This window comes from Rattus norvegicus, chromosome 16 (genome assembly GCF_021556685.1).
Source record: "Rattus norvegicus strain SHRSP/BbbUtx chromosome 16, alternate assembly SHRSP_T2T, whole genome shotgun sequence".
In the NCBI taxonomy this organism is placed as follows: Eukaryota; Metazoa; Chordata; class Mammalia; order Rodentia; family Muridae; genus Rattus; species Rattus norvegicus.
In genome coordinates this window covers 65919667-65939573 of record NC_141549.1, presented here as the reverse complement: position 1 = coordinate 65939573, position 19907 = coordinate 65919667, and the positions used below count along the sequence as shown (strand labels likewise).

The 19907-nt window shown below is 47.2% G+C and overlaps 1 protein-coding gene and 1 long non-coding RNA gene across 1 annotated transcript; both read right to left on the bottom strand.

Annotated features, from left to right (window-relative positions):
* The window catches only part of Erich1 (glutamate-rich 1), a gene marked incomplete at its 5' end in the record, with an annotated part of 52793804 nt that overhangs the window by 17724790 nt on the left and 35049107 nt on the right, over positions 1 to 19907 (bottom strand).
* LOC148000596 (uncharacterized) lies at positions 13339 to 18243 on the bottom strand. The gene is made up of 3 exons (XR_015639975.1): positions 17660 to 18243; positions 16774 to 16880; positions 13339 to 16190 (listed from the first exon to the last, which is right to left on the bottom strand). It is a non-coding gene; the product is annotated as an uncharacterized LOC148000596 (long non-coding RNA).

The following is a 19907-nucleotide window of genomic DNA, read 5'->3' as shown; positions in this document are numbered from 1 at the left end:
GGAAGAAGGGAAGGAGAAAGGGAGGTGAGGCTGGGAGAACCAAAAGTAAGGCTGAAAGAAAACAATTTTGGGAACCCAGTATTTTATAAGATAATTTAAAAAATTAAGGGTTTTAATGGAAGTTCTTGGCATGGGTGGATAGTGCAGTGCCCAGAAGATATGAGTTATTAGCTAAAAGTCTCAGTATCAGGCATAAGGATTTTCCCCATGAGTTCTTGTTCAGGGAAGCCCTTGGAGACCCCCAGATAGTACAGGCTGTTTCCTACCATATATAGATGGTAAGAGTTTGTTGCGGATGGTTCCACATATTCCGGTTGATTTTGAACTGACTGGGAGATTTAATCCCGGGCTCCTAGTTTCCATAGTGCTATGCAGACTGCTGGGAAAGAAAATCCATCAGTGAACTTACCCAGCACCATACTCATCCAGGCCAATGCCCTACACAGAGTGCAGTAGTGGCATCCCAGTCTGGGTGGTAACCAACCACTTTCTAATTGGATTTGAGACCTGATTCACAGGACACAATTCATGCCTGGTAGTGGAAACTTGGTCAAAAGACCATGCTTGGAGGGCAGTCATTGTGATGGTTTGCATATGCTTGGCCCAGGGAGTAGCACTATTAGAAGGTGTGGCCTTGTTAGAGGAAGTGTGTCAGTGTGTGGTGGACTTGGAGACCCTCCTCCTAGCTCCTCCTAGGATGCTGAGTCTGTTCTTGGCTTCCTTCTGGTGAAGATGTAGAACTCAGCTCCTCCTGCACCATGCCTGCCTGGATGCAGCGATGCTGCCATGTTCCCACCTTGATGATAATGGACTGAACCTCTGAACCTGTAAGCCAGCCCCAATTAAATGTTGTCCTTATAAAACTTACATTGGTCATGGTGCCTGCTCACAGCAATAAGACCCTAACTAAGGCAGGCATAAACCCTGGTGGTGGGGTACTTATATTGTTCTGTTAAATGATACTGTTTTAAAACTGCTTTCTAAGTATTTCCATTTGTACCTGTAGAATTGTGTTGCTCTCAGAGAACGTTCTTTTTTGTAGTATGGAGTGGTCAGTGTGGAGAATCATAAGTGGTGCTGATTCAGCATTAAAGTGCTGAAAATAAGTGTCCCCAAATGGGACATCTTTATCAAATCCCCCCACCGAGGTTCATGGGGCATGTGGAAGAAGGGGCACAAAGAATGTAAGGTCTAGAAGATGGGAGTTTGGTGACATGACTGCTGTACTCATGTACTCACAAAAGCTGTGATTACTCATTCGAGACCAGTCTACACACCATCAAACCTGTAAAAATTCCACGCCAGAGAGGGGAGACTTACTGGGCCCCAATCCTAGCTGAAGAGATATTGGTAGTTGATGGCTTCTGGGTTAGAGGGTGAATTCCTTTGAGTATGTGGTCATTGGGTAGGTCGCTCATGCTACAGTAGATGGTTCCATGCCTGTTACATGTGAGCATCACTAATGGACTCAATGACTTATGGAAGGGGATGAGTATAGAAGAAGGAGGAAGGATGAGGAGGAGGGGAGGAGGAGGAAGAGGAAGAGGGAGAGGAGGGAGAGGGAGGAGGGGGAGGGGAGAGGGGGAGGTAGGGGAGGGGGAGGGGAGGAGAGAGTCATGAAGTCAGGAGGAGGATGTGTTTGGGCTAAGAGGAGTTTGAGTGGGGAAGTCAGGGATAAATATGATCGGTACATATCAATACATATATGAAATTCTCAAAAATAAATAAAATATTTTATACATGTAAATCATCCCCTCACTTAAAACAAATACAGCGAGGTAGATGTTAATCTCATCCACCTAATTTAATTAATGAATTCTCACAGCAACTTCTAGACGAATGTTTGAGCAACTGCCTGGACACCCCATGGCCCAGGCCAAGTTGACAAAGAAAATGACTCATCATGTTCCCCAAACTCCCCTAGACCCTTGTGAGTTGGACGTTCAGTTTGTGCATTTTCTCAAGATGACTTCTCCCTCCTCTCCAGCTTCACTCTTGCTGGCTGGTTATCAACAACGAGTTAGGTAATCTTCTCCTCAGACACTTCAGCAACTTATTCAGACCATCTTCCTGTCTGTGGCAGGATTCATAGATGTTGGGAGGAAGGGCGAATTTGACAAGTCAGGGAAGGATACCCACCTCCCACCAATGTAGGCCTCCTCTGCCCTTCCCTGATTGCCCTGTTCCTCCTGGCATCTCTCTAAAATGGTCTGAGCAGGTCCTGGGGACAGTGGGGAGGTGGGCTGTTGAAAGCCTGTCAGCATCCTTCAGAAGCCTTTGGCTGGGGAAGTCTTCCTGCTCCCCTGGGGGAGGGGATCAGAGCAGGAAGCGCAAGGTCATTTTCTTTCTACCTAGATTCACTAAAACCAGCAGGAAGAAGACAGCACCTCAAAGCAGGCAGGCAGCTGGAGCAGCAAGCAGCATATTATCTGCAACAAGATCACTCCATTCAAAACCCATTTTCTGAGTCTCTTAGCAAGTCTTTGTGTTTTCCTTGTCAATCTCACGTGTAGAACCTTATCAATAGTATTCAAGGAAGATTAAAAATGTTAATTGCTCTTTGCTCTCACCCGCTACAAGCCAGCCTGTATCACGTGGTTTCCGCAATTATCTTGCTGAGCTAAAAGCTAAGCCCTCCCCATTTCTTTGCTTTCCCGTCCCCTCTTTCCATTTTTCCTTTCTCTTTTTGGTCCCTCACCGCTCCTTATTTATCCAGAAGGTATTCATTAAGCTCTGTGTGGATAACAGCAGGTAGAAAGATGGACGAGAACCCATTACTTCTGAGATGGTCACAGCGTAGTGGAGGGAATAGAAATAGAAGCAAGCTTCATAATGCCTTTGTGATTAAAACCTATGACTCAGACTCGATGCTGGGGAAATTGAGTCAGGAAGCCCGAGAAAAGGATGTCGTGCAGGTTAATGAGAGCCAGGCTGGAGATGTGCAGGGCTGGAGGTGGGAGAGCATCTGGAGGTGGGAGAGCATCTGGAGGTGGGAGAGCATCTGGGGCGAGCAGCAACTGAATAATGGGAGAAACAGAAAGTTTAAGTTAGCTCAAGACCGTTCTGCTGCCACGTTCCAAGCTTGTTTTATTAAACAAGGATTGTTAGCGTATTTTCGACATCCTTGGAACACCCCCTGCCCCGCCGCCTGACTCCCACACTTTCTACTGCTTTGCTAACATGTGGGCTGACGTCAGCTCTCAGAAGCACCTTTTTGATGCTTGGCAGTCGTTTTGTGCACAGCTGATCTTGCTCTTGACCAGCTCTTCGCCTTCAATGCGATCCTCTGATGGATTTAGATGACCCCCAAAATGCTACAACGGGAGCCAGCTCCCTGTCTGAGGCCTAGGTAAAATATCCTGCAGTGATTCACCATGATTCAGTGGCTTGCCAGTTCACACACTCTAAGCAACTCCTTTTTGAACAAACCAAACTAGGCAATACACGCACGCACGCACGCAAGCAGCATGCACGCACGCACGCAAGCAGCATGCACGCACGCACGCACGCACGCACGCAGCACGTACGCATGCACGCACATGGCCGCTCAGGTGGGCTAGGAAGCTCAGGCATGTGCTGATTCATTTCCCAGTAGCTTGGAGGGAAGGCACATGCTTTTGTATTCCTATGTAAAATAGCGTGCCCACGTCCTTTGGGAGGAGTAGGAGTGTGAAACTGTGGCCACAGTGCCAATAATATGGGAGGAGGATGAAAAATAGCGGATGGAAGTTGCGATTCTGGCCAACAGAAATAGGAAGCTGGTGTTAGGTCATCTCCTAGCGCCCAGCACCAGCCTATTAGCTGTCATTAGGCCTTATCCAGGAAACAATTTGCATCCGTTGAAATCCTTGTAACATTGGATTTCTGCCCACAGTCTCATCATCCTGCCTTTTTCTTGTGGATTAAAGAGAAAGTGGCCTGTAAATTACGTTTCTTTGTGGGCAGAAAGTGCTATTCTGTGGCCCGGGAGACAATGGGTTGGGGCAGTCTTCCGAGCAACAGTATGGCTAGGGGCAGGGTAGGGGAGGTAGTTAGGGGCGAAGGGGGCCTCATATTCTAATAGCGCAGAGGATACATAATAGAGCATCCTGTCCCACCTCCTGCTGAGCAGACCCCAGGGTCCCCCAGAACAAGCCGGTTGGAAAGTGTCTTGTAGAATTCAGCAGCCTCCAGTAGAAATCTGTTCCCTGGACTCTGGAACCATTGAGGTTAGGGTTCTTGTGCAGGTTTCTTCTGGCAGGTCCTACTCTAAGCTGTCTCTGAAAGTTTCACCTCTTAGGTATGCTGATGCGTATTCACTGAAATAAACTAGTAAACTGCATTGTGGTCGCATAGACACAGAACGTGGAGAGGGGGCAGAAGCCGCATGCAGGTGCTACGTGCGTGATAACAGGATTACGTCATTTTTTGAACTCTGATGATGTAGCCCACACAAGTGCAGTCATGGTGGCTGCTGACTTCTGAGATGTATCCCTTCGCAGTGACTCTATACCCCTCTCTTTCTATCTGGCCTTCTGGACTCACATGGTGTAGCTGGATTCATCTGCGGCCACCACTTCTAGGGGATAACAGTGTCCCTTTCTTACTAGATCACTGAATTTCTAGACAGGCTATATCTTCTCTAAGACACCCTGGTTCACAGACTAGTGTCTATGTTCTGACGCATGGGGCTATTTCTTTGAAAAAAACAAGAGTGTGACTATCACTTCTCCTTTCCGAATTGCTGTGATGACACCTTCAAACCTCTGGGAGAGCCGTGTATTAAAACAGGCACCGGGTACTTGAGGCCTGGAGGCCTCACGGAGCAGAGCTGCTATGCCCAGCCAGCTTCAGCTTTCTCTGAGGGTGCATTGGCATCACTATCTTGGAGCCAGGCATTTTCCTACCTGAGGAAGGACCATGGGGGTGGTTTAATCTCGTTTTTTGTTTTTTGTTTTTTTGTTTTTTGTTGTTGTTGTTTTGGTAATGAGGAAGCTAAAGTGGACCCAGCCAGGGCCATTTCTGCTCAAATGCAACCTTTCTGGTTGTTCCTCCAGGGCAGGGTAAGACCTTTACCACTCCTAAGACAGGCACACACGGGGATGAATTTTGCACAATATACAGCATCATTTGCAGTGTGGAAACAGGCCAGAGCAAGCAACATGGTGGAAGTCCAGACCCGGTCAGAGGCATAGCTAGCACAGTCCTAACGCCATCTACTTTAATAGCCTTAGGATTAGGAGGCTGGCAGCTGGCAGTTTAAGAACAGAGGAAAACTCAGCCCACACACAGGACTGCTAGGGGAAGTTAGAGGGCAACTGGCTAGGGAGATGATCTGGGCCAGAGCTCCTGCTGTTAGGGAGAAGGCAAGCAGTGTGGCAGGGGCTAGAGGAAAGGGATCTGTTGCTTCGGAATCTGAGCCAGGGTGAGGTGTACCCACCAGCAGCCTCCATCCCTGCCAGTTAATGATCTCCTCATTATGCAATGCAGGGGGGGCCTGTGTTTTCTCCAGCTTACGTCTTGATGGAATTTGTTGTAATTAAGTTCTTTTGAAAACCTTGGATTCTGTATACAAATAGAATGATGCCCCAGCACAAATTATGTTAGGATAGCGAGCTACATATGTACTAAAAATCCCAGGCTGGCCAACCGGCCGCCTAGAAGTGCAGTAACGCTCTGGATGGGGAACTGTGACATTGTGAGGATTCCGGGGGTGCCAGCTCAGCCTCTTCTTGTCCTTGGACAACAACCTTCTCTGTGGTTGTTGCCTCACCCCGAGATGGCTTCTTGATTCCTTTCTCTGTCCAAACAGAGAAGACAGAGCTTTAACTGCAGCAGGGCCATGTGCATGGTAAGAACATGCTCAACCACTGAGCCATGCCTCTCCTCCCATGGTCTCTTACTGTTCAGTTTGAGATAGGGTTTTGTTGACTTGTCCAGGCTAGCCTCAACATGGCAGCCCTCTTGTCTTCCAGGTGTGTACCACCTTCCGTGGTTTCTAATGCTCTACACTTTGATAGGATTAGATTAGAAACCAGGCGGCTGTGAGGGTAGGAAGGCAATACTTGACATCTTCGAGGTCACAAAATAGGTGAGTAGAAAAGAAAGTCAAAGCCCCTGGTTCCTAGGCTGGCTTTCACGCTGTCCTAACACAGAGAAAGACTTGGATTTCATTTTTACTGTCATCTAACATACAGAGAAGGGTTCATTCATCCTTTTGGAAAGCAAAAGTCTATTGTAATCTATATTAAAACTAAAATAAAGGTGTAAAGTTAATTCCCACGCCAGGAGAATACAGTACTTAAGAGTTATGATTTACTAGATTGGGTGGTGATTTCTATAGAATTGAAGCCACGTTGTACTGGAGCATTGACCTTGAGCAAAGTACTATGGTGAATGATCTTTGAGTGTATCTTGGGGAGCTCAGAAGCTGGCCAGACAATTCTAGAAGTAGCAATGAAGGAAGTACCCTGGGAGGGGAGCAAAGAAGAGATTCAGTGGAATGAAAAAAATCAGGGAAGGCTGCAGGTGACAGCCATTTCACTCAGGCCTTGAAGGAGAACCAGAACAAGGATTTTCTTTATAAATGCCATTTTGTAGGTGTGTGTGTGTGTGTGTGTGTGTGTGTGTGTGTGTGTGTGTGTGTGAGTGTGTGTGTGTGTGTGATATGTGTTGTGTGGTGTGTTTTGTACATCTGTGGTTTCTATGTGTGGTGTGTGGAATGGGTGTGTTATATTTGTGGTAAGTGTGTTTTGTGTGGCACGAGGGGGTGTGTTGTGTGTGTATCTGATGTGTGTGTTTTGTATATATAGATGTGCACATATGGGGTATGTGTAGGTATGTAGGGTGACATAGCAGGACTTTTAGGGCTTTGATTCCCTTATGTTCAATGGTTTGGTTTCTCAGAGAGACTGAGGTCAGTCTGAGATTATAAGACCTGCTAAGCTGTCAGTGGGGTGAACCTCAGGACTGGAGAGATAGGCAGAAGTCTCCACACATCTCTTTGCGTAAATGTATATAGAAAAGTATATACACATTTGTCTGACAAGAATTTCAGATTTGGAATTTTCCATTAACCTTTGCACAGTTAACACAGGCAACTAGAGGGGTTGGCAGGAGAACAGAGGTTCAGGACGAGTGTGTGAGGAGAGAGCCATGCATGTGAGGGCTTGGAAGTGGGGTCCTTAGAGAGCTGCCCCACAGCTGGGCCAGAGTGAGGAGATGTTGACTAGGCCATTGCTGTCGACTGGCCTTGGAGACTCTTTAGAACCCGGATGAGACTTTAGGGATGGAGAGTATGGGGTAGTCTCTCTCTGTCTTGTTGGATCTTCCAACATGCAGTATGCACCACAGGGTAGCCTGCGTAGGAGACACAGACAGCAGAATGACTAATGACTGCAGCAGCTGTGCACCCAGCAGGAAGGCATGAATTCTTGCCCTCTGGGGTATGCCAGAATTCAGTGAGGCATAGACCAGGAATATTCCAGAAGGAGCTGCTTTGGCCCTTTAAAGGAAGATGAGGGTAAGAAAGATTCAGTCTCCTTTCAGGTGACAGGAGAACATTTGCTTAGCTACCGATATTAGAAAAGAGAGCTGCTGTTTCTGACTGTGGGCATTCATACACTGTGATTCCACTCTGGGTGGACTGGGAAAGGGGTCTGTGCATCTGTGCACGTGTGTGTCTGTGTATGTGTGTGTCTGTACATGTGTGTCTGTGTATGTAGATGCACGTGTGTGTATGTGTGTGTGTCTGTGTGTATGGGTGTGTCTGTGTGTGTGTATGGGTGTGCATGTATCTTTAAGAGCAGCAAATGTCTATGTGAAGTCAAGCTTTTGTATCTGAAGATCTCTGCCTGCCATTCTATTTTTTAAAAAGAACTTTGAATTGGCATCTAATAATTATGCACATTTATAGGGTACAGGGTAATGATCTCATGCGTCTATATAATGATCAAGTCAGCATAATTAAGCAACAAATATTTTAGAGCCTGGTGAATGGGTGATAGATGAAGACACGGTTGTGTTAGGAGTTGGTAGACTTTTGGAAGAAAAGAAAGCCAAGCCAAGTGTGCACAGTGGAGCTGGTCCTGGGCAGAGGCTGAGCAACAACTTAATTAGAAACATCCTCCAAGAGCATCTCCATCATTAGGAGATGCAGCAGTGACTAAGGGGCGACTTCTCACCTTTGTCACTATGAGATGTAGGATGCAGGTGAAGCCAGGCCCATAGAGGAAAGGCTGACTCCCAGCCAATCTCTGCCTCAGCCCCTATACTGCCTGGCATGTGGGGTGGACTACCCTACGCCTTTTGGGCTCTCCTGGTTAAGGACAGACCTCCTCCTCCTTCTGCAGAGTTCACGGATTACATCCATTTTTCTTTTGACTCTTGTTTCATTTTGTTTGGCTCTTGAGGGATGGCAGGGATTGTTTGTAACTGGGTGATTCACTGCCTTCCCTCTTTGGAAAATGGAAGCCTGTTTCAGCACCCACATGCCTGCATTCCAGGTTGGCTATAACAGGATACTATCAACTGGGTGGCTCATAAACTATAGAAAGTCATTTCTCACTACTGGACACAGGGAACCAAGATCAAGGGCTTAGTTTCTGGTGTATGGCCTTTTGCTATACCTTCATATGTAAGGAAGAGGTCTGTCTTAATCAGTGGTTTTGTTTGTTTGATTGTTGGTGGTAGTTTTTGTTTTGTTTTGTTTTGTTTTTTTTCTGTGAAGAAACGATATGACCACAGCAGCTCTTATAAAAGAAAACATTTATTGGGACTTGCGTACAGTGTCAGAGCTTCAGTCTGTTACCAATATGTAGGGAGCATGCAACACACAGGCAGACATGTTGCTGGAGAAGTTGAGAATTCTATATCAGGATCCAGAGGCAGCAAGAAGAAAGAGACACTGGGACTGGCTTGGGCTTTTGATACTTCAAAGCTCACCCACAGTGGTACATTTTCTTCAACAAGGCCACACCTCCTAATCCCTCTCAAGCAGTGCCACTTTCCAATGACTAAGCTGTTGCTGCAAAATTATAAAAAATAAAATGCTGTCTTTTACCCCCCACTAGGTCCAACACTGCAGTGCCCCATCCACATTGCTCCATCCCATATCACACTGCCGATGGCCTCTCTCTGAGCCTGGCAACAATCTCTCTACCCATCCAGTCCCCAAGGCAGGCTGTCACCATGTCAGAAATACACATCTCAATTCCAAGGCAGCTTAGTGTTCCAGCCACTACATACTCTTTTAAACTTAATTCGCCACATGAAAGAACACACAACACAACAACCTCTGATCCAATTGATAAGATATAATTTGCTCATCTAGACATACAAAGCCTGTATACATCCATCCCTTAAGAATACTCATACCAACCTGTAAAGGTACAGAATGGAATCAACATCTGCCTCCATGTTCTCTTGGTGGCTTCCTCTCCTCCCATTCCTGTCTCCTCCTCTTCCCTCAAACTTTTCTCCTGCCCATCCTTCCTTCTCGTCCAATGACAGGCCTTGTTCTATCTTGTACCTCCCTACACCTGTGTGATGACATCATCCCACACTAAGCATTCAAATATGTGAGCTTATGGGTGCCATTCTTATTCAAACCACCACAAGGTTCCTCTCAGGCTCCTTTTATGACGATCCTAATCCTCTTTGTGGTGGCTCTGCTCTTATGGCCTAATCAGTGCCTAAAGATACTTGCTAACACCATTTCCTTGATTGTTGGAGTCTCAATATAGGAGTTTCGAAGAGAGACAAATGTCATGGAAAAGTTCAAGGGTATGGCAAGTGAGAGAGACAAGAGAGAAGGAGGGTGGCAAGAGGGGATGAGAGGAAAAGAAGAAAAGAGGGGTGGAGTAGGAGGGGATGAGAGGAGGGCAGAGGAAGAAAAAGCATCCAGGATTCCAAATGGGATTTGTCTGGGTTGGGTAGACAGATTGATTGATCGATTGATTGATTGATATTGCTGTCTTATCAATCTCTATCAATTGCTTATTTTCTTGATTCTGGAAAAGAAATGATTTGTAGGTAAGTGCTATGAATCTCAGGGAGACAGGGAATGGGAGTGAATTGGATGGAGGGAGGGAGAGAGAGGGGAAGGGGAAAAATCGAGAGCGTTCTCATTCTCAGCATCAGAGAAGCAGATCAAAGTTTATTATTGCAGAGGAGGGATAGTCTCCACAGCTTCCAATAGCTGGAAATCAAGTGGAAGACACCATTGTCATTAGCAACTTGGTGGCCATTACTTCATGTTGTGCCCATCCCCACCCCCACAACAGTTCCATGAGGTAGGTACAACCATTCTTTAAACCTGGCTTCACAAATAATTTAAGGGAAATCACTCAGCTAATAAGTACTAACATGGGCTTGTCTCACTCTGGAGCCAAGACTCTAACATGCCTCAGCCTCCCCAGACAGGGATCTCTGCCTCCCTGGCCCAAGCCTGATGCAGCAAGGATGCTTACAGGATAAATGGATGAATTATGGAAGGGCAATGAGGTCAGGTACTGTAAGAATTGTCAGGAAACCTGTACCCTGTCCCAAGAATCAAATTCCTTTAGCAGATTTCCAAGGTAAGCATTAAAATCCCAACAGTCTGGTTTCTGGGGGTTTTGTTGTTGTTGTTTCTTTTTGTTTTCCTTTTTGCAATGTCTGCGCATAGATACGGGTTTTTTGCAACCACAAAGAGCCCTAGGTTCACCTTTGTGAATGAGTTCAGCTTTCCGATCTCTCCAAAAGGAGATATCTTCCAATACCCCATGGGCCCCGGTGGCTTTCTTCCTAGCCCACCCTCACTGTGAACGGCACCCCTGAGTTTTCCTCAAAGATATGGTAAGGAAATACGTTTTAGGAGGAAGGAGGTAACGGGGCCATGGGTCCAATTCTGCCCTTGGCATAGTCCCAAGGACACTGGGCATTCAGACAGAAATATAAGTCCCAGTTGGCTACATGGGGTGCCGGTTTCAAAAGAGCTGCCATTCTTGTCTGTTTACCACATCTCTCTTTGTAAATGGCTTTTCTTTCCTAGGAGTTTTATGTTTTTTTTTTTAACCTGACATTTTCTGCTTTGGTAATTGACTACAAGAATAGTTCTATAACATAAATCAATGATAAAAAAAACAAATTACTCCCGCCCCCAGCCTTTCATTCCCTCCTCGTCTCTAACGATATTTTTCTGTATGATGACTAACCCAGACTGACGTAATTTATCAATTCATCTCGACGATGTACATTAGGAAATGCATTCCATGGGCCCCAGCAGGCAGCCGTCCGTGTGGCACATCACCTTCGAGAAGCCATTAGTGCTACAGAGACATCTGAAGCCAAGCCTTTGTGCTGAGAGCGTCAGGCCTGCTGCTGCTAATGGCTTTATTAATCAGAAGGTGAACCGGCAGCGCACGTGTCAGAGCCACGTGAAATAAGTGGTTTTATGGCAAATGTAGTTAAAAAGAAATGACAAGTCGGATTTACAATGCTCTGGAGTAAAAGAAAAAAAATAATATGAGGGAGAAAAAGGAAATCAGACCCAGCCGCAATTCTCTATCTTTGGTTAAATTCATTAACCGTATGCTGCTAAAAGTCATTTGTAACTAGTTCCCCAGTGAGTCCATGTTCTAGAAGAATTTATTTGAAAAATACAGAGGAAAGCTTAAATTTGCCATTTTTATTAAAAATATATATAATGAGCCAACATTTCATCTGCAGAGGGAAAGAGAGAGTTAGAGATGCTGGAAGGAGGGTGCCAGCTGGGGTTTGGGATTTGGGCTGTGCCTGCTGGTACTTGCTACCTGCAAGGGAGCGCGGTCTAGTGGGAATGGTTAGACTGGAGTCCCAAGAGCAGCTACAGGCAAGAGCACCCCAAATCTAATACTGTTATAACTATTGTTGTCAAGTGGAGATGGAGACTGTTTTCCTTACATCAGTAGTCTATGAGTAAATTAAAATTAGTCTGTAGATAACTCTTTCTACAAGTACTTTGACTTTCACACGGTTTAAAATGTCAGCATCTATCAAAATTTCACTCTCTGTTACTTGAAAGTCAGTGTTCCTCTGTGTATGTGTGTGCGTGTGTGTGTGTATGTGTGTAGATGCGAGTGTGTGTGCATGTTAGTGAGGTATGTATCTGTGTGAGCGTGTGTGTGTGTAGTGTGTGTTATGTGTGCAGTGTGCTTGTGTGTGTGTACATGTGTGTAGTGTGGTTTTGTGTGTGTGTATGTGTATGGGGGTATGTGTGCATCACAGTGTATGTATGTATGCATGTATGTATGTGGTGTTTAGGAGTGTGTGTTGTGTATACCAGCCACATTCCAGACATTGCCTACATTAATCTGTGTCCTAATAACTGTCATTCAATCATCATGACAACTCTCTCACAGATAGCCTTACCTCAGGACCTTAAGGTGAATGAGCTCTGTAGTTTACCTCTGAGACTGGCTTCCAAAGTGTTACATGAGGAATTTGGACTTAAAAAGTGCTTTCCAATCAAATAACAAAACCCAACCATTGACCACTGAGCTTGAACTGCTCCTGTACAACAGAATAACGAGGTGTCTGCTGTCCCCTCCATTTAACAAGTGCAGAGGGAAAGCCCGCAGCAATCGTGTCCCAGACAGTGAAAGAATTCAAACCCCCAAGCTGCTTCTAGGAGTCCATTTCTTTATCTAGTTTTAAGGCTGTGTCTTTTAGGCTGACTTCAAACTCCTCAGCTCAAATGACCTTCCTGCCTCACCTCAGCCTCCTGAGAAGCTAGAGTATTGACATATGCAGTCATACTCGGCTTAGGACCATATTTATATGCCGGCCTCTTTCCTCAACTAACTACCAGCCAGGGCAGCTAGGGAGATCCTGCCTCAAAGTGGCAAGGAAAAGTAGGCGGAGACTGTAGCGAAGGAGGAGCGTGTGCCAAGCATCCGCTTTGCCTGGGGCTCTGGGTTCAACCTCTAGCCCCAGAAAAAAATAAATAATAAGGAAGACAGTGCAAGCAACGCTACCCGCACGAAGAGAAAGGGCAACGACCTGGCGTTGTTTTAGGCGCTGAAGGGTGAGTCCAGGAGCTGACAGTGCGAGGGTCGTCTCTCTAAGGATGGTGTCAACTTCTCGTCTGCTCATCGCAAAAGACAAGCAAAAGAGAACAAGATTAACTTTCAGCCCACAAAGACTTAATACAAACCTTAGTACCAAGGCTCACTCTGTGGTCCTGGCTGGGCCTTGAACCTGGGTCTCTCCTGTCTCAGCCGCCATGATTGGCTACTGCTTTTTTTTTTTTTTTTTTTTCTGACCACACAAAATCAATAGAGAGAATCCAGACCAAGGCAACTACTGTATAAAATCAAACATGCCATCTTTTTACTTTTTAAAAGAGGTTTATTTTTATTTATATGTCTCTGTCTCCCTGCCCCCTCCCCATCTTTGGATGTCAGAGTAGGACTGGAATTGCTTCGCGTGGGCAGAATTGAGGAGTTGAGGCAGATCTATAGATGTTGGCTTTTTCGCTTCACCCTGACTCCCAACAAGCTCACAGGAGAGGGCATGAGAACTGAAGATTCATAAAGGAGGGGAGCATAGAAGCTATGGCAAGTGGTTTGGTGGCTTTTGGAAGATCTGGCTGCAGATCTTTGGGCCTGGGGTTCTGGGATTGTGGGGTGAGATTACAGGTGAGGAGTCAGGCAAAAGAATCAACACAGACCCAGGGCCCTGAGGTACAGGGCTGTCAGGACCAAGAGCCAGGTGGTGAGCTCAGTCAAAGACTGCTCTCAGCCCATTATAAAACCTGTGGTCCTGCTGTAATTTGGATCTTAAATACCCTCCCAATGCCCACGCTGGAAGCTTGGTCTACAGACAAGTGCTCGTTCGAAGCTTGGTATCCTTTAAGATATGGGGTTTAGGGGGAGGTCTTAAAGTCACCAGGGACATGCTCTTGATGTAGATGATCCCTTGCTCCCACTGTTTTATGCCCTGACTTTGAGGTGAGGGGTTTGGTCCATCACACTCCCCAGCCCCCACTACAATGCTCTGCCTCATCTATTCTGTAAAGCAAATGACTTCCCTCTTAACGCAGAGTATCTTAGGCATTTGGTACAGCCTTAGAAAGCTAAGAGAGGTCTTCGAACTCCTTTATGGATATGACAGGCTCCAGAGCCTCCTGTTCAACTGAGGCAGGTCCTCACGTATATTCCACAGGCTTCAGTATGAAAGGAGACTGTAAACGCCTTATTTAAGAGCTAGAAGATTCCGTCATATAAAACATTATCTTTTACCTGGCCTCTTTTTTTCTACCTATAATGAAGACCTTTCCTCTGCTATTTGATACTGTGGGTGACCTTTGCCCTTTCGGCTTCTAGGATGTCTCCCATCAGCCACGGGACCAATATAGTGTGCCTGACCGACCAAACTTGTTCTGCCAGGCTGTTTTCTGCTGCTGCGCTAATGAGATTCCTGAGGCTAAGCACTTGATAATGAGAAGACGTTTATGTAGGTTTCCATTTTGGAGGTTTCCATTTTGGATATCGAGAGTCTAAGATGGGCTGTCCTGTCCGCTCAGCTCTGTGGAGACCACCCTAGATTGTGCCTCAGTCTGGCAGGAGAAGTGTGTGAGTGAAAGAAATCACACCGTGAGCTAGGAAGCCAGAGACGTGAGAACTAACTCACTTTCGAAACCAGCGTGAGTGTTTTCTAAGCATGATCTAAGGGGACCTCATTACCACGTGGAATGCAATGTCTCTTAAAGTCACGCCGGGCACCCAACCTTTAGATACCGCCACATGACATAATCTGAAAAAATTACGCTCAAGAAATACGCAGTTGAGTCTAAAAACAAAATCACCCCAAACCCCCTCAGGTTCTAAGTAAGTTTGCGATTTCATGTTTAGCTCTGTTCACAGCTATCTTGCAGTGAGTGTGGCCCAAGGGTCCCTGGATTGGACATATCTGTAAAGTTTCAGGAGCTTAACAACGCCACACTTCAGAATAAGTCTCCAGCAAACGAATCCTTGGGAGAGAACCGTATCCAAGTCATAACAATCGTTGTAGACAACCACGGCTCATGGAGGATAGTCACTCCAAACGGAATGGATTAGCAACCTCCATGCTGCTGTTTGGGACCGGTGTCAGTGTAGAGGCTGAGATGTCTGTCCAACGGTTTCTGGTGCTGCTAGCCTGGGGTAGAGTGGCTGTCATCATGTCCTGCTGTTAATCTTTTACTTTGTGTAGGTATTGACTCCTCTTCACTCTGTCCTGTCTTGAACTAGCCTAAGTAACCCCATTTCTGCTGAGGCAGAGGGTGGCGTGGACTGTAAAGGCAGGGGGTTGGTCAGCAGGGATTTGAGAAGAAAAGGTAGCTGGCTGGTGGCAGGGCGTAGAAGAGATGGTAGAAGTGTGATGGCAGAGGCTGCAAGGGTCCCAGGCATATGTGGGGCAAGCAAACACAGTGAGTGCTGTTGGGTGCTGGGCTTTAGGGAGGCACTGAGATACTACTCCGAGGGTGAGAGAAGGTAGTCTAAGATAGGAGAGGCCAAAGTTGGGGTTCCCTGACTCCTGGACATCCATTGGAGGCTGGGGTGTAGGACAGAGGAGTCAGGAATGAGAGATCAGGTACCATTGGCCCTCGTTGAGGCCAGGACCATTGTGGGGCCTGAGGGATGAGGACAGAGACTAGCCTGAGGCCAGGGGAAAATCCAGCTCAGCTCATTGGTGGTTGTCTTAGCTTGGCCGCAGATGTCTGGAAGAGTAGAGAGGCCTCCTATGGGAGACTTAGGCTGCGGCTCTGTAGGCAAAGGCCTTCTCCATGGTGATTTTGATGGAAGAGACAGTCCATGTTCATCCATACTGTTTATTGACTGTTCATTGTGGAAAATGGATGCTTACCAACTCCTTAGGGTGGACCAGAGATTAAATACCTTTTGCAGGGAGGAATGTCCGGGAAGGGAAATTTATTGGCTAAAGCCTCAGGGCTTCTAGGTACCTCATTAGCATGAAGAACTCTGTCCTGGGGCTATGTGACCCAGGTCTCCTTTCCTGTTGTACACATTCCAGGCCAGGAATCTGGCAGGGAGTAGGGAGCCACCTACCCTCTCAGGTGGGTCCCTGGGTACCAGGGTCTCAGACCCACTCTTTATTACCCGGTTTCCTGGCATGGTCCACTGTTGCACAGGCATACTCCTGTGTCCCATTGGACACTGTGTCCCATTTTGTCACTTCAGCCTCTGGAACTGCACAGCACAGACAGAGAGAAAGAGCGAAATTGAAGGGCTGGGACTCCAGGCAGGCCACAGAAGTATGAACTTCTAAAATAGGTTACATTTATTTAGGGTGTGTGTGCTGGGGGGGGGGGAGACATCCTATGGGAGTCACTTCTGTCCTTCCACCCTTGGATCCCAGGGGCCAATCAAGGTCATCAGGCTTGGCACCAAGTACCTTTACTTGCTGAGGCTTGGCCATGAGCCCTTTTAATTCAACATTTACATGAGTCCTTGCTGGGTACTCTGTGATCCTTGTCTCCCTCCCTCCCTTCCTCCCTCCCTCCCTCCCTCCCTCCCTCCCTCCCTCCCTCCCTCCCTCCTTTTCCTCCCTGTCTCTGTCTCTGTTTCTCTGTTTCTCTGTCTCTCTGTCTCTCTCTCTCCCCCCTTCTTTCCCCCTTCTTCCCTCCCTCCTTCTTTCTCTCCCACTCCCTCCCTCCCTCCTTCCCTCCCTCTGCCCCTGCTTCCTCCCCCTTCCCTCTCTCTGGCTCCATCTCTATCTCGTCTCCTCTTGTTTTTCTAGCCCTTTGATTCTGCCGATCTACAGCTTTACCACCTCATGCTCGAGGATGAGAAGAAAGGACTTGCTGAGGTACTCATGCATACTGTCATGGTCTGTATGCTTCTCGGTCCCACTGGACTTTGTCACAGCAGCCACAGGAACTGCACAGCACACAGAGAGAGAGAGAGAGAGAGAGAGAGAGAGAGAGAGAGAGAGAGAGAGAGAAATAAAAGGGCGGAACTACAGGCAGGCCTCGGAAGTGTGAACTTCTAAAATCGGTCACATTTATTTAGGGTGTGTATGGGGGCAGTCACTTCTGTCTTGTGTTCTGACGAGGAGCTACTGGTGTTGTAAATACCCCAGTCACATGAAACTGCTTTTCAATTAAATTGGATTAATGCTGATTTTATTCTCCTGTGTGCTGAGGATGAAACCCAAGGCTCCTATGAGCTAGGCAAGCCCTTTACCACTGAGCTACATCCGCAGTCCTCAACCTGCTTTCTAGATTAGTTTTTAGAGGAAGCTGATGTTCCTACGTTTTTGAAAACTGATTCTGGCCTCCATACTTTGGTTAATAAAGAAAGGTAACGATAGTCTCTGCCTCACTCCTTGTTACAGACGCACTTGTCCAAGAGCAGCCTTAATTAAGCCTTCTCCACAGAGCTCTGAGAGACTCCGGGGCCCAGGAGGTGCCCAGTCAAGTGTGTTTCCCAGAGGCCTCAGGGGGAGAACACCTGACAGTTCTATCTTCCACTCTCTGTGTGATCTCAGGCTTGTCACTTCCCCTCTCTGGGCTCCCATTTCACATTTAAAAATAGAGTGGATTACTCATCTCTAGGGATCCTTTCAGGTGAAAAGTGTCCGGTTTGTGACGAAGTCTATACCCCCACCCCCACCCCTTTGTTTTTAATGGCATCCGGTTCTGGAGGTAGAGTCTTACCCAAGTCCCCAAGGACTCTTACTCAGGGAGCCTAGATATTCCTCAGGCCCTCGGAGAGAGGAGGCCTCTGGTCTCAGCAAGGCCCTGGGCACCCTCCCTGGCTCTTGAGGGCAGGGACGCAGGAATCCCAAGAGTGGTAGCGGTGATCTCCACTTGACTAGTGCTTGCAGTAAGAAAACCCCGTACTACCACCGCCACTGTCTCATCAGAATGTGACAAAGTGGGGACTCTCCTGCCGACAGGGTCACAGAATCCTCCCAGGACCCCGACCCCAGCAACCTTCTGGATGACCTAAGCCGCTTCGCTGGCCCCTGCTGCCGGCTAGCTTGCTCTGCAGCTCTCTGCCAAGTTCATTACTGGAGCGGCCCAAAGAAGCCAGCAGTTAATTACACACTGAAGACGTTCCTTCACACGAGCCTCTCCTTGGCGCTTTTTCACCCTCTGAAAAGACGCAGTCATCCATTATTGTCATCACCAGCCTGGTGACTTTTGTGCCTGTAATTGGCGCTTTCTTTTAGACAAGGAGGTAGAGCAGAAAATCTGCTCGTTGAGGAGCCAGCAGCCTGTTCCCCCAGCTCTGGCTCTCATAATGTATCAGGATGCGACTCAACTGGGTCCTTTGTTCCGCTCCGCTGTCCAATCAAATGGCAGTGTTGGAGTAGCCCCGGGACAAGCATTCCAGCCCCACATTCTGTGGTTCTGTCCTGCGTGAATTTGCCCTGCAGCAGGCTGGTTCCCATGGAGAGACTGAGAAGTAAGCATCTGCTCCCCCAGGACCCCCGGAAAGCTCCCAGAACTGGGGACAACAGTGCAAACAGGGACGCTATCCTTGTACAATCCCCCTTGCTAAGGGGACCAAGGAAAAGAGCCCTCAGAGGGGACAGCACAGCACCGTGTCACCTGGAAGGGTGTGTGTGTGTGTGTGTGTGTGTGTGTGTGTGTGTGTGAGAGAGAGAGAGAGAGAGAGAGAGAGAGAGAGAGAGAGAAATTAGGCCCAAGTAGCAAGCCCTTTTTTATCCACTGAGCCGTCTTGCTGTCCTCAAATGTCCCCACCTTTGTATGTGAAGGGGTGGCCTGGTGTTGATTTCACTGACTTGAAAATTTGTTCATGGTGGCACATGTGGATCGAACTAGGGTGGTGTGTCTGCTGGCTCTCCACAACCAAATGCTGATGTGCTGGCCAGAATTCTGTTTTATTACTCTGGTCTCATTCCAGCACGTTTCACACCAGCCATTAAAAAGATATTCTTAGGTTTGCACTTATAAAATTTTATTGCCTTAATCATTTATTATCGTCTCTTTGGAGCTTGGAGTCCTGAAGTAGAACACAAGCTCCATAGCGGTCCGTACCTATCTGTTGTCACAAACCATAAAATATCAAATGGGTGACCTTCTGGTGGCAGATTCAGTTACTTCCCTGGGCCATACATCCTCCGTCAAAGGCTGTCTGTAGTGGGCTTCCCTTTTTCCTGAGCGACTGTAACAAATTCTCAGCTTGGTTAAATGCTTGCCCTGTTGAGGCACTGCCCACCCCTGGATTTGTGTTTGGGAACGAGTTTCCTTGTGTTACCCCACCTTGATTTATCTCTCCCTTATTACTAGTTTCGATAGAATCACCAGGCACTGAATTCTTCCTCATGAACCCTGGCTGTCCCCTGGGTGCCACACACATGACGGCAGTGATTCTTAGTCTGTCCTCTCCAGCTTAGTCGGAGAGAGTGGCCTTTCTTACTGCAGATGTATATGGTAAGGTCTCGTCTTGAATGCAGACCCCACCACCAGCACCACAGCAGACCATTTTGCAGCCCTATACCTTGCCCGTTTTTCAGTGAACTTAGTATTTTCTCCACTTTGTGGGTTGGATCTTCACTTGGGCTTTTTCCGTTGACGAAATCCTGGCACACGTTTAACGTCTGGTGCCTTATGGGTCCCCACTATGGCGTGAAAAGAGCTTTCACGCGTTCTAATCTGCATATTAATTTCACTGTGATACTGAACTGGTCCCTGCAGGATTGTGCCTCATTAAAGAACATTGTCACCCCATATGCTTCTAGATTCATTGTCCAAATATGGCAAATGTCCTGCCAGTGCCGACGGCTCTGTGCTGGAAGGGACAGCAGACTGTACGGTTGGAATTCTGAGAGAGAGTAGAGGAGAGCAAAACAGGAAGCAAACCCCTCCTAGATATGTGTGTGTGTATGTGTGTGTATGTGTCTATGTGTGTGCATGTGTGTACATGTGTCTGCAG